This window comes from Lates calcarifer, linkage group LG10, assembly GCF_001640805.2.
Source record: "Lates calcarifer isolate ASB-BC8 linkage group LG10, TLL_Latcal_v3, whole genome shotgun sequence".
Lineage (NCBI taxonomy): Eukaryota > Metazoa > Chordata > Actinopteri > Centropomidae > Lates > Lates calcarifer.
Genome location: NC_066842.1, coordinates 24,281,818 through 24,293,569, shown reverse-complemented (window position 1 = coordinate 24,293,569; position 11,752 = coordinate 24,281,818). Strand labels below are relative to the sequence as shown.

At 38.0% G+C, this 11,752-nt stretch overlaps 1 protein-coding gene across 7 annotated transcripts in view; it reads left to right on the top strand.

Moving 5' to 3' along the window:
• Nucleotides 1-483: 483 nt before the first annotated feature.
• The window catches only part of ppfibp2b (PPFIA binding protein 2b), a 76,973-nt gene continuing 65,704 nt past the window's right edge, over nt 484-11,752 (top strand). Inside the window, exons 1-2 of one of the 7 annotated variants that reach the window (XM_051073592.1) lie at nt 503-618; nt 701-750. The gene's annotated coding sequence lies outside the window, so the exon portion shown is untranslated. Of the gene's footprint in view, nt 751-11,752 lie in introns of all 7 variants that reach the window. The other 6 variants (XM_051073594.1, XM_051073591.1, XM_051073595.1 and 3 more) reach the window with 6 other exon arrangements.

The window sequence follows — 11,752 nt, the reverse complement described above, 5'->3', positions numbered from 1 at the left end:
CACTGTACCCACTTTCCCTCTTTTTCCTGAGGTGCAGGAAAATATCGGAACTTGTAAGGCTAGGTCATCTGAAGGGTTTTTTAGACCAAGTGTTTCATGTCTCTAAATTTCAATTATCCAACAAACAATTTCACTGCCTTCATGTACTGTCGGATATATTTCAGTTAAGGCTTTGGTACGGTTCCTGTTGCGTAAAGTGGTTGCGATGATAACATCAATGTAGCAACAGCATATTAAGAATAACAGTGGTTTGGGCAAAGATGGCAAAAATGTTTTAGTGTGACATTCGATCAACAATCTTGTCTGTTGGACCAGTAGCCTACAGATTGTTTTAATTAGAGTAATTCGTAATTAATTATCCTACTTGCGTAGCGCCTATTTTTATTCACAGATATTTTTCTTTACTCCACATCCCTAATCGTTATTTTTTAAAAAACAGTCTAATATCATTCAGATGACAAGCGCTTGAGCGGACGAGATATGAGCTTAAGAGTTACGAGGAGCTCCTGAACGCATCGTGCCTATCACATGGCAGGTGATAGTTGGGGGGGCTCGCGCTACAATACAACGCAGAGTACAGACGAGGGGCAACTGTACGGTGTATGACATCTTGCCACTGTGAGTGTGTTTCATATGTGTGTAATGAGCATGTCTGTGTATGTCTGTGTGCTCATTTTATCTTGAAGTGTCTCCCCAACAGAATTAAAGGATTTGTTTCGATAAAGCGTCAGAGGAGTTGCTCAGCCTGCCGTAAGTAAAATGACAACACGAAGCTAATTACTGTAGTAGTCTGCCTGTGTAATACATTTCATTCTCCCCCTGCTGTTGTCGGAAAATGTCATTTAATTTCGAGAACAATTGAATATGAATATTATAGTGGTACTGTATAATAATGTTTTAAAAAGTCAACGTTAAGAATGAGAAGTTAATTTCTAACTCCGTAGCAACAGACAGTTTACGGGCTGTCCTTTCTTTCTTTCTTTCTTTCTTTCTTTCTTTCTTTCTTTCTTTTTCATGGGCTTTTGTACCTATAATAATAATGAAAAATAATGAAAAATATATGTTCAACGCCTTTAATGTGTTGTTGACAACTTGTGTTGTCTGTGATGAGTAATAGTGTTTTCAGTGAAGACATACCTAAAATCCCTGAAAATGCTTACGTTATCAGTATAACATTGCTTGGCACATACAGGGCAGGTTACTGTGGAATATTTAATTTGTAATTTATTATAGTATATATATAGTATTATAGTTAACAGGATAGATGTTTCTTTCCCCACACGACAAGCAAATTTGGCTTGTGTGCAAGCAACATGCTCCAGGATAGAAAACATGGTACATTTACTGTGACTCTGGTGCTTCTTTGCTCCCTTAGTCATGAACTGTCAGCTCGGAGCTATTAAATGATGTTTAGTTGCACTGACACATGCTGTGTAATTGCAAATCATCAGCTTCTGACAGCGTGAGTAAAGGAGGAAGGATGTGAAGGAGAGAGGGGGGGGGGGGGGGGTGCTGTTATGCTAATGGAAGAGTATCAAGGCTGATGTGTGGCTCCCCTCTGCTAAAGCATCTGCTGCATCTAACACTGGAGTTGCACATGCACTCACACAGGCACGCACGCGCACGCACACGCACAGACATCACAGACAGGCGGCTTGAGAGAGCTGAAGGAGTCTCCTGCCACTGAATACAGCAGGCCGGTGCCTCCTTTCTATTGCAAATCTCATTTAAAAGGGAGAGAGTTGAAAGGCATCATTGCCACTGATGACAGTGAATTGATTAAAACTGCTTCAGTTGGCAGTTGGATGGCATTAGAGAAAATAAATACTAAAGTGAAGTGGCAATAAATACATTTATAACAAATTTGTTATTGTAACACTGATCAAACAGTTTGCTCTGGCAGTGTCGTCAGCCTGCTTGTTCTAAAGCTCATATGCACATGCATTGTGAACACTCACTGAATCAGCAGATGATGGCACTCATCCCTGTCATCAAAGCTACTGGAGTAATACCAAGAACAGTAGTTTTCTCTGCAGTCATACAGGTTCAGGTGATGCCTGGGTCATCTTAACTAGTGCTGCTAATCGCACCACTGCTGTAGTTCACTGAGGGTAATCCACTGTTCCCTAATGGGGAGGAGGAATACAGAAAGGGAGATGGATAAGAGGAGAGAGGAAGGACTACAAGAGGGATGAGATAGGGAGAGCAAAAAGAGGAAAAGGGTAGAAACCAGGGAGACAAAATCAGGCTGTTGATACACAAGGACAAAGCTCTCTGCTGGCTGAGGAAATGGAAGAGGAGAGAATGGGAGAGAGAGGGAAAGAAACAAAAAGCATAAAAATGAAATGACTGTAGTTTATTAGAGGTTATCTTTGGTTTGCTGCCAAGTGAAGGAGGAGGAGAGAAAGGAAATGAGAAAAAGCTGGTAGAGGAGAGCAGAGGATAGAGAGTACAGGCCATAGTCATCTTATGTCTTGTGATAAAGGAATATATGATGTAGAAAGTACTGTGTTGGTGGAAATGTTTGATAAAGCCTGAGCTGTCTGTATGTGATAGCTGTATAATAGCTCTTTCAATGAATAAAAGCCTGTTTGAGGAAAGACAGATGTCATGTTATAGATGACCCACTACGTCTCTCTGACTTTGGATGACATTCCTCCACTGTTTTGGACAATGTATTAACAAAAATAATCTGTAGATTCATCTGTAAAACAGTCATTAGTTGTGGATGTAATAGACATTCCTTTTCTCATTAATTGTAACATAGTTTGACATTTCTTTTGTTGTCATGTACCTCCTGTATTCATAATATATTTATATATAAGTGTGTGTTTTAGGCCTAAATTATTGCAGCATCAGGCCTGATGTGTTTGATGTACCATCTTGTAATCCTCTTGTTCACAAAGATCAATTAAACAAAGTAAGGTTGTGCTGGTGTACCTTTACTGTACAGTTCTCTGTACTTTGAGAAGGCAAGTTGAATGAAGGCAAAGAACAGAAGGGTGTGTGAAAGATATCCAGCTGTTGTATGTCAAATGTTAATCACAATTTGCTTCTAATCAGTCTTACTGATTTTCACCTACTGCCACGCCATTCTCTCAGGCATCTCTTTTTCTTTCCTGATTGAACTGATACATTGCTACATATTTTCTCCATTAAGACACCAATATTGATTGATAATACACTGTATATGTGACAGAACTGTAAAACCTTTGAAACAAAAAAGTGACACTTATCTTAGTCGAGGAATGTTGGAAGAGAAGGATGGTGGTGTAAGAGGATTTGAAGGGGTGAGGACAGGAAGTGTTAAAGTGGCAAATTAGGATGGAGAGAAAGGAAATTAGCAGTGTTGTTAACAAAGCAGTGGAGGATAATAGCGTGTATTATTTGATTTAGTCTCCATTAGCTCTTACTCTACTCATTGATAAAAACAGGGAGTGACTGTGATGTTGCACTGAGCTGAGCTGAGCCAGTATATTAACCTCTGCCACAGTTTAGATAATTAAGTAATCACTTTTAAGTCATACTGGAAGGTTAAGTTTGGACTTTTAATATACATATACCTTTTTCCATGTTATGCAATAGTTGAAGAAGAAGCTGATTTATCAGTATTCTCTGCTTTGGATGCATACACTAAAGACACATGCATTAACACACGCATGACCCTGCCTTAAAAAACTGGGCATACATGTGAGCATTACTGTAGTCAAATCTCATGGTTCGACTCGTCAGAATCAATATCAAACAAACCAGCAGATGAACAGAGGAGTGTGTTAAAAGTAAAGAGCAGTATGGAGGGGAGAAGAAAGGAGAGGGCAAGAGGGTGGAAAGCATCAATGGGCAGTTTGAGAAAAGAGGGATGGTAATAGGGAGGAAGAGATCAGTGCTGGATGATAACTCAGTTAGAAGAGGTAATAAGAATGAGGCCAGAGGACAGTCGTTGGATTCATTTAAGTCATTTTTCAAGCCAAACGTTTTCTAGTTTCAGCCTCTAGCTTCTATCTAAATTTACTTGCTCAGTAGATAGAGTAGATGGAAAGTGGCCTTTAATATTTTGAAGTACAACTTATCTGTCTGTATTATCTGTCGATACAACAGCTTTACACTGACTGTTGCCTCTATACTTGGAACTTGGAGCTACATATTTTTATATGCTTATAGACACAGCTTTGACCCACACTATATTCACTCAGTGGAATGCCAAGTGGTAAAGGCATCTTGAAGAACCTGCCATCATTCTGCCATGTATGAAAAAATGTTTTGGATTCTTAATAACACTGTAAATAGTGTTCTAGGGGAAAACACATTGCACATGTCTTCTTAAACTCTTGCTGGCAAACATAGATAGATAGATAGATAGATAGATAGATAGATACTTTATTAATCCGCACGGGAAATTCACAAGATGACACATCTTGTAAACATACTCCTCAATATCTTATAAAAAATCTGGAGTGAACCACACAGACCTGCTTCATTAGACACTCCAAATAATGCCAGTTATTTTGCAGTGGCATGTATTTTGTCAGCTTGAGTGGTGGAATGTGTTGAGGCAGAGCATACGGACTAAGAATTTGGTAAAGCTAAAAAATAACATTTTCTCGTTTCAGCTTCTAAATAAAATTAAAATAAAGATTTACGACTCTTCCAGAGTGGTCAGAGTGTGTTGCATTGCAAATGGCTCAGAAGTCACTTTAAAACTTGATTTGAGTCAGAGGGTCTGGATTGAACCACATCTGTATGGATCCAATTTAAATCACATTCTAAACTCAGTCTGGGTACAGCAAGAAATGGATTTGGGATAGAACAAACAAAACAACTAATCAATTTCTCTAAGAAAAAAACAAACTGGCAGAACAATTGACAGTGAAAATAATTGTTATTTACAGCCCAGGAATATGGAAACAGGCATATCAGAAGCAAAATGGTGTTGCACTGTGTTCATTTACCTCAGTGGACCTGCGGACCCACTGCAGTTGTCCATATCCAAGGACTGACAAACATATTATGAGGTGAAACATTAGCTGACACTAAAACAACTAAAGCAATACTAACAGATTCTTCAAATTCTATATGCGTTTCTGGTGAATGTTTGGTTTTGTGTCACTTTGGTGGGAAAATGCATTTACTTAAAATTTGCTTAATCGATGTTAAACATATGTAGCTACTTTGTAATGTAATTTTTGAATATTTCACTTAATCTCTATAAATATGGAGCATGTTTATTTCTGCTTCTGTTACTGCAAGGATGTAATCCCCATTGTAGCTTAACTAAGACCCAAACCAATAATGTCTCCAGGATATGTGGCTGATGTCAATATTTGATGTGGATTTGATTTCAGCAGATTATTTGTTTTAACTCCATCTTCTGTTGCAAGAGTTTTAGAGACATATATGGCACTGGCTGTTGTCTGTGTAACCTGCCTCTGCAAACTTAAGTTTCACATCTTTATTTTATGGAAGCAGGAGTAGTAGTTTGGAGAGAACAGCACTAAACTAATACATACACACATAAACACACAGGGAGAGAGGAGAGATAAATAGTATGCAATGAATGTAGGCTTTTATTTATTGTGTGGCCAGTGGATGTGGACAGGTAGTTATTCAGATTCTCCTTTTTCAAATCAAAATGGAAATGGAAGTTGAACTATAATTTGTATGAATGTTAGTCCTCTCAAAACAGATGGAGTACTAGTTTCTCTTTTAGCCCTGCTGCAGATTTGGTCTGTATCCTGCTTGAGCATGGTGACAGTTCCTCTTGGTTGTGGAGCAGCAGGACAGCAACTATGAAGCATTTTCATAGTTTCCAATGGTTTAAGCTGGTGAAATATCCCTGAGACCCTTTAAAAGACAAACTCACACAGCCTATGCCTATGTGACTGTAACATTATCCTGTAATCTGATCTGTTGCTTCTCTTTTCTACATAGCGTGTTAGCAGGCTGTGACTCTTACTCCGTGTAACCCTAGTCTTCTGTAGCCAAGGTGCCAATCTCTGAAGTGCAGCACTTCACTGTTTTGTCCTGGTCTACATGCATGGCTGTCAGTGTGGAGATAGACGTAGTTGGCATCCTGCTAGTCTGTGTTTATTTATTTATTTGTTGTTGTTTTCTGGTTGGTGGAAAGTTATTCTTTGTAGAGCTCTATCTGAATCAGCTGGCAGAGCACAAACAGTTAATGGTCTCAGTTGGTTTTCTCCACTTGGATTCAGCAGGAGCTGTCATTGGCATTTACCATCAATGTTTCTTTTGTTGTATATCCTGAAGATGACCACGTGACCAAGACATCTGGCTCTGCATTTTACACATTGATATAAATCAGAAGGAAGAATTCTAAAGTTTTGTGAAGAGCAGCCTAATGAAGACAACAGTGGTCTTTATTCAGAAAAACTGTAGTGGAATAAAGCTGTCTCTGTTCTCACTTAAAGAAGCATTCCACCAGTTTTACACATGAAGGTCAGTTGAGGAGTGCAAGTCATACAACAGTAAAAACAGTTGAATAATGTCTTCTGTGGTTTAGGAGGAGCTTTGTCAAATCGGAGAAAATCAGAATTCTGAGAAAACTCTTAGAGACCACAAATGCACATTTTAAACCTGGGGGATGAATTTGGAAAGAAATGGGCATTAACCAGGCAGGGAAGGCCAAAGGGAACTACCTTTAATATAATCCTAGTGACTTACTATCACCACTTAACAGTTTTAGCAATACAATCAGTGGACAGCCTTATTATTTGTTTTCTTGGTACTAGGTTAAGCAACTAATTAGATCAGCAGGACTTAATTTAATTTGATTCATTTAACATTGATGGTATGGATTGCATCATGAAGGGTCCACTAGGAGTAAATGAAATGTACTAATAACAAACTTTTAACCTCTAAAATTTGAATTTGAGCTTTACTCTTGTAGTGCACAGTCTATATGCACATACAGTATGTTAACGCACACAAACCTTACAATTTCCTCGATAGTACATGTGGCTGTTCCTCCTGTGGTCCTTTTCTGTGTCATCTCTTCAACTTCAACACATGGCAGAATGAGTCCACCATCTAATTGTCCACTTCATTACTCACAGTAGCTCCCATTGGTTTTTTTCAGTCCCCAGCTATGTGCTGATTGGTTATTCCAAGCTGTCATAGGAGGTTGTGTTTGTCTTTAATGTGTGTATTAAGTGGTGTTGACATGTTGTTTTTATGGCACTGGCTTGCTGACACAGGTCTTTGAGCTCTCTGCTGGTATCTATGCCTGAGGCCATGTCAGGACTTCAAAATGAGCCGGAAAAGGTTTCCAGGTGTTGCTCAGAATCAACGAACACTTTCTTTTTTTCCTTGTTTTTTAGTTGTGGGTCAAAAGTTAGAAGGAAGAAAAAATGCAATTAAAAAACAGATTTCAGTTATGTTTTTTTTTTTTTTCGAACACCACACTGAAAAATTAGATTCTAGAGAGGACAAAGGTTTTTGTTTTTGATAATTTAAAAAATGTTTCATATCTGAGGCTTTGCATGGATAGAACTCTGTGCATGTATGATGATTTGTTTTATTGATAATTGTCTTTATTGCTGCTTTTATTATTTATGTGTTCTTTAATATTCATATTTTGGAGGGTGTTTGTGGAACAGAGCTAAACTACACCTATTGTGTTTAGATAAATGCTAGAAATAAGGGTGAAATAAGTGAATAGACAGAAATATTGTAGTTTATTTCTTTTTTCCCCTTATCGTTTATACTGAGACTGCTGCCAGAAACTTCTACTCTGTGTGTTCTCCACTTTATGATTAGCAGTCCTGTAAAAGAAAATACTTACAGGACACAAGTGACACTCTACTGGAGCTGCCCCAGATACAAGTCTGAAATGCAAAAACTCAAGAAAATCCGAACTTAAGATCATGTAACAAATTCAAACATCTAATTAATATCATGAACTCTGTCAGCTAGAACAAAGTTGGAGAAAAACCATTAAGGCAATCATTATACATCATCAATATACAGAAGCTCTGCTGAAAATGTTGAAAATGCCATTAGCATAAACAAACAGTCGGGTTGGTTAATGGTTCAAAAGCTTCCAAGAAAATGAAGTTGTTCACATGGGGTTGAGAGAATGGGGTGTGGATAGTCTGTGGCAAGTTAAGATCATTTCTGTGGAGATGCCATGATGAGTGGTTTTCTTCCTGGAAGTGAACTAAATCTGCACAAGTCTTTTGCACCAAGTTCACTTTGTTGAACTATGTTGACCAGTGGAATGGTGACAATGGTGACCTCTGAGGGAACAGAGAGCTGGAAATAGGGAAAGCTATTGTAGCTTAATAGCTACGGCTTGATAGAATATCAATGAATAAAATCTTGAACTTTTTCAATGGCTATTAGGGTCACTGTAGGTAAAAAATAAAAAAAAAATACAGTGCAGAGGGATGGGGGTAATATTATGAAGTATTATAAAACTTGAATATTCTCTGAGATTATAGTCAGAAATTTGTGAGGAAAAAAACGTCTTGTGCACATTTCCAAAACTTGATTGTCACAATGTAGACATTTTTACACACAATGCAAAAACTCAGATTAATAGGATATATTACCCATCCCTTGCTAGAAATAGAAACTGCCCCAACAAAGAAGCATTGTATGTCAACACTTAAGAGACGAGTGTCAATGGTGCAAATCCACTTCTTGAAAAAACTGTGTCGCCCATCATCAAGCCTCTTGATGTGCATATGTTGCAAAAACTTGTGGATGAACTTTGGTGTGCCACTGGATGATATGACAGGGCTGTATGACACAAATGAACAAACACTTGGAATCCATTAGCTGTTGTTTCATGAAACCTGATGGTGCTTGAAACATAAAACCAAAAGCTTCAAATAGCAAACATGCCTCTAACATTTTTCTTAACTGTTCTTTTTTTTTAGCACCAAAAATGTGACTGCAACAGAGTCTCAACTGTACTGATTGGCATGCTGCCCACCATCAGCAAAATTACAGTTAGACCTTGAGAATGAAATAACATCATGACATATCAGTTTGTATGAAGCATCACATAATTATGTGTTGTGCATGAGAGTGTCAGGTTACAAGAACTCTGTTCTAGGAAGTTGTAACATAATATAGCATCCTTTGCTAACAATAGGGTTGCAAAGCACATGATTAAAAATATCATGTGGAAGAGAAACAGGTCAAAACCCGAAAACCAGAGAACTTGAGAAGCCATTTATACATGAGGCTGTTATTGGGTTTTGCCTGACAAACTCAGTCTCACCATTGCTGTACAGCACTCTGCATCTGTGTGTGAATGTGTATGACAAGGCCATGTAACATTGGCTTGTCAAAGTAATTTTACCATGGTCATCACACACAAACACACACACACACTGCCCCACTCCAACAATCATTTATTCGTGAGCAAGTGTTGTGAGGTGGAAGAGCTAAATATAGTCATAGAAATATTGGGTTGGGGTTTCATCAAACAATTTGCCATTGCTATTGAGACACTTTGTACTACAAAAATATGCACATTGTAAGACATAAATATGAAAATTGTGTGACAAAAATGAGGCTAATGTCAGTGACTAAAACTAAAATACATGTCTTTTTTCGTTGACTTAACTCAAATGTAACTAAAACTAATGTGCACAAAACCATGAATGATGAAAATCATTCATCAAAATGTACACTAGTCCTTATGCAGCACAAAACTTGAATCTCTGTCTGCACTGTAACCATGTCGACTGCACAAGTTAACTGGATGCTTGTTTCATGAACCGTAATGTTAATTTCCCGTCGTTGGTCCTAGTGCTGCTAAGCAACTGCATTCACTGTTTTCAGTTTTTGACTTCTTCATGTTGTTCGACCAAATACAATGAACAAAGGAGCGCTTTTTCTCACTGTCAGGAAGTCACCATCACATTTTCTGGTGCGCAGATGTGGAAGATACCTGTCGGAATCCACCTGAGCTGCAAGTGGAAAACATGAACTGGCTTTAACTCTAGTTTTGTTGTGAAGAGCACCAGATGTCCGGCTACCAAGATGGCCAAGTGGTGGAAAATGCTTCAAAAACCACAACTAAAGGAGGGAAAGAGAGAGAGAGAAAGAGAGAGAGAGTGGTAGATTTTTTGGCTGAACTAAAGGACAGAACAGGGAACATCCTCATCTTAAATGTCAGTGGTCCTGTCGCATTGATGTCAATTGGTGAAGAATCTGGTGTTTCTTGTTGGCTCGGCTCTGTTCACAAACACATACACACTCACACATGCACTCAGTTGTATTTACCCTGTGTGACAGGAGGGCCTTGGGGGCTTAGGTCTGGCCTCTAGCTAGTGACACTAATCCAAACAGGCTAAGTGAAATGAGGAGGAACAGGAAACTCACACACATCCCTCTCTCTCTGTATATGTGTGTGTCTCTTGCTTTTGTGTTTTTCTGTGTCAGTGTTTAACCCTTCTTCTCAACCATACTGGCTCACATGCATTTTGGCATTTCTTGTTCTCACAGGCCCATCCCAATAATTGACCCACGTTAAGTTTTTGTTGATGCTGGAATTTCAGATAGTGAGCTACCAAGCTCTCTGTTGATGTTTGACAGCTAGACTCAGTTAATATTTAACATGTTGAAACCCCTGACTCTCTGCTTCTGTGTTACTGTAGAAATATTTATGTCATGACCTTTCATCGGTGAGTGAAAGGCCAGTGTTGGTCTTTGAAGGTAGCATTTTGCTTGAGCTTGATTCTCTTATGAAATTGTAAATACTTTCTTGGGGAGATGCAGTTATGTGCATGTGTTGCCTTTTGTTGTCTGGGAAGTTAGAAAACTTTTTCACAAAAACAACTTCCAACTTGGAAATTCATACTGTGTCATGTCTTAGTGAGTATTATTACATGATATCAGACATTGTGCATCAGATGTAAGATTTTAAAAGAAAAGGATAAGAAAAAGACAATAAACCTCAGTGATATATTTTTATGGTCCTATAGTGTTTAGTGTTTCGTAGGACAGTGCATTTACAGTGTCTACATTTTAAACAAACTATTTCCTGTACAAAATGTGTCACATTCTCAATGAAATAATGAAAACACTGAAAAAAAGAAGCTAAAGAGCTGATACTGGCATCTGCTGAGTATAATGCTTGATTACATATTGCACAAGGACTAGCATCTGTATTAATGCTCTTCAGTGTGTCGCATGCTTATCTTATCTCATAGCAAATAATAAGCAGGGAAAAGTTTCTCCCCTAAAAATCCCTCAGAACATTTTACCTTTTAAACTTTTTTCACAGTGCTGCGGGGATTAATCAATTAGTTGATCAACATAAAATCAATCAACAAGTCTGATAATGGATTAATCATTTAAGTCAATCAAATAAAAATGTCAAACACTGTTTTTTATTATCATCTGCCCATGATTTTAAAAACTGTGCAAACATACAGTACAATATGCATTGTTGCATTGATTTTTTCCCTCTCTGCAGTGTTTGTTTTTATAGGTAACTTCTCACTGAAACCTAGTAAAAACTTAACTTTGTTGCTGCTATTGAAAAAATTCAATGCTCCTATTCCAAGTTATCTTAGCTTATTTTTGAAGTTGAGGTTAGCTAAACCAGTTTAGTTAGTTAGCATTGCCCATATCATAACCTAATAAAAATGCAGTCCTTGCCAGCTGTAGTATATTTTCAGTGTGGTGAATTCCTGTTGACCTTTGACCAAACCAGTACCCAATATTGTTTTCATCACTAGAATTTATGATTTATAAGATGTGTTGTTTTATTTTTGGC